Consider the following 3,643-nt stretch of genomic DNA (forward strand, 5'->3'; position numbering starts at 1 on the left):
TTTTGTGTATGCTCATGTGCATTTGTTTTGGAAAATGTGTGTTGGAAAAGTTTGACAACTTAGTAACTAATGAATCATGCACTCACACACACACCACACCACACCACACCACACGGAGTAGAGACACATGTGCACACATACTCGTTCACATAAACTGACACCCAAGATCCACCATTTCTTTTCAGCATGGTATATTGTTTGTGCTCTTTGAACATTTACAACTGAAGTAATACTGAATCAAACAGTACAAAGACACAAAAGTGGCAAAAGATCAACATGCAAATGCATTGTGGTCAGTCAACATAAACTTATGCAGGGTGCCTTAACTGAGTTGTCACAGGAACATTGGATGTTTTTGAACGTTTCATCACTTCCAGAGGGAAAGTTCACAAGGAAAGATATTTCATTGATGCAGCATCTGAACTTATTTTATTATTTACAGTTATACAAACTCTAAAATGGGACAGAAAAATCTTTACCATCATATTTATTAATTGTTCATGAGCAACTCGGCAGCAGTACTGTCACTTCCAACTGTACATGAACCGCTCATTGGCATCCCAAATTACAAATCGTCGGCATGACACGAGTATGAAGTGACAATGATGGAGACACTTTTATTGCTGAACATATACCTGCAGAGCAATTCACTGATGATATGAATAACATTTTCAATAAGTGTGAAAGATTATTAGTTTTATATATGAATAACTGCACGAAAATTTTGTGTGCAAACTGGAATAAATTTTCATACAATGCATTAAACATTGGGCCATATTAACAGGAGAGCATGACTGATTATAATTCTGATAATTCTAACTAAAATAACAGAAATGGAAACTAACTAAAATGATAACGGCTTAATAGTACTGCACCTCAATCTCCGCTGGCTATTGTGGGTGGAACATGCTTACCCAGAAGGGTACAAAAACGCAAATATCTCGGCCAATTCTTAATATTTTTCTACAAAATTTCAGAAATGGTTCCAACACCTAAAAGGCCAACGTTTGCCAAAAAATGAAAAAAAATTCATTAAAGAGTAATTAAAGGTGGCATTTTAACTACACACGGATGCTTGTGTGGGTCGTGTATGACCCATGCTTTTTAAAGAGGAAAAAACGTGGTCACCCCTCGAAAGCTTGTGTGGGTCATGCACGACCCATACCTTTTTAATAGTGATTTGAGAAGGTTTAATTTGCAATTAGTGAAGGAAAATAAAGAAGTATTACTTTCAATAGCCTCACTATCCCACTACTCTCCCACTACCCCCACCCCTACCCCCCTCATCGCCCCGTCCCTTTCGCCTGTCTTCAGCGATAACCACCTTCCATCCCTTTCTCTTACAGCATGTACCTGTGTGACTGAATATCTTCGATTGTGCGTATATAGGATGCTATGAGTCTCTCTCTCTCTCTCTCGCTGTCTCTCTCTCAATCTATCTATCACTGTGTGCGTAAGTAGGGTTTGCACGACCCACACAAGCTTTGGAGGAATTTCCAGGTTTTTGTCTCTTTATAAGGTATGGGTTGTGGACGACCCACGTGAGCTTCCGTTGGTAGTCAAAATGAAGCCAGCGAAGGTTAATGTGCAATATTGAACAAGAACCACAAAAAATCAACAATAGCAAATATACATAAATACGTGTTCTCTTCATATGTGTGTTAGATTGTTCTTGATTTTAAAAAAAAAATGTAATTTAGTCTTGATTTTAAAGATTATGTGAGTGAAATAAAAATGTATGAATGAATAAACATAAAAAAAAAAGAAAAAAAGTTATGACTGTCATTCACTTATAAGACTATACTTTTTCCACACAAGAAGAAATTACTAAACCTTTGGTTTAAGTCTATATCTCTGTATCAATTATGTAATGGAAAAAGAAAATCGGGGTCTTTGTACATGTTTCCACACTTTCACATCCTATTCCGAACTGAGATCGATCGCATTCAAAGAAGGGAAAGCACTGAGACCCCTTTAGGACTGATTACAATGGTAACTTCCCTTACACCGCAAGCCCATCAGAGTAACAGAACCGTTGACATCGTTTCTTTCGTTTGTCTTCATTCTTTCTTACCTCTTGCTTTGTTTTTATCTTCTTTTCTCTCCCCCCCCCGACCCCTCTCCTCCCCAAGGATTAACATGACAGACGGAAATAGAGTACGCATCATTTGCATGCCGAACAGAATAGCTTTCCTTACACACACACACACACACACACTCATATATATATATATATATATATATGTGTGTGTGTGTGTGTGTGTGACTTTATATTGAGAATTATCCTCACGCTCAGCTGCAGTTCGCCTTATCTTCAAGGCTACCTAGAAAACCCAAACTAAATTTCTGCTGGCTAAACTCCGCTGGCTTCCAATCGCTCTGAGAAGAGATTACAAAATTACTCGCACTTTTTTTGTTGTTGTTTGTTTGTTTGTTTGTTTTTTTTGTTGTTTTTGTTTGTTTGTTTGTTTGTTTGTTTGTTGTTGTTGTTTTTTTAATCTTGACACGTTCCCTCAGTACTTAATCGATCTTATTCTGCCTTGTGTTCCATTGAGATTACTGTTCGGATGACGGTTTGTTTGAAAACAAAGCGGATACCCGCTCCTCAAGCACAATATCTTTATTGACAGGGACCAAAACCTGTTACTTTGGACACTGACAGCCTGCGTGTCGCCTTTGCTTCTATGCACATGAATGAACGTTAATGTAAATGTCACACTCACGTCAACATTGTGCGCCCTCCCTCCTGAAAACCTCGATCCGTCTCCCCCAACACACACACACACACACACACACACACCCTCCTGCTTCCCTCCCCACGCACATGCACAGACCATCACACACAAGCCGCCATACGCACGCGGCAAGCGGCACTGACGGCACACGTGCGCACGTTCACATGCGCATGCGTGTTAACTCACAACCGTTAATTTCGTTTTTAACAGGTTGGTATTTCATTTATACTTACGATGGGAAATTTTTGTCATTGTGTTTTGTACTTCATAAGAGATGGGAAATTAACAGGGGTCGAGTTCCTGAACGCCTATTGGCTCAGTCGCGCCTTCAGTGCTGGGTTCGTGATTTGGAGAGGGTATCTAGCTTTGTTCGACGTGCGGTCCAGGGTGCCATGCAGTCTGTCCGACAACACAGCTTTTCCATCATTTTTCCAGAATGTGTTGTTTCATTGCTTAACTCAAGACCTGACTATCGCGTTGGATCGGAGTCTTTGTATAAGTCAGGCATCTGCTCCTTTTTATGCATAACAAAATGAAATAAAGATGTGATGGGAGCAGTCCGCATGCTTTGACGCCTCATCGAAACTTAAACTGCGATCATTGGGGTTATTCACCGGGCGGGCCTACAGACTGAACAACGACCAGGATAGGGAGAAAGAAAGAAAGAAAGACGGACGAAAAAGAAAGACAGTTAAAAAAGTATTAAAAAAAATTAATAAAAAAAATAAATAAAAAAACAACAACCCAAAACAAAAAAGAAACCAAGGCCTACAGTGTCAGGTGTGGTAGCATGGGTCGATAGCTCGGTAGGCTACAAAGCTAGCCACGAGAGCCATTCACGCCATCCACACCATCGCACATTGAAGTAAACCATGTTGTTTTGTAATCTGCTCGACCACCATAGTCAT

Source organism: Babylonia areolata, chromosome 18 (genome assembly GCF_041734735.1).
Source record: "Babylonia areolata isolate BAREFJ2019XMU chromosome 18, ASM4173473v1, whole genome shotgun sequence".
NCBI lineage: Eukaryota > Metazoa > Mollusca > Gastropoda > Neogastropoda > Buccinidae > Babylonia > Babylonia areolata.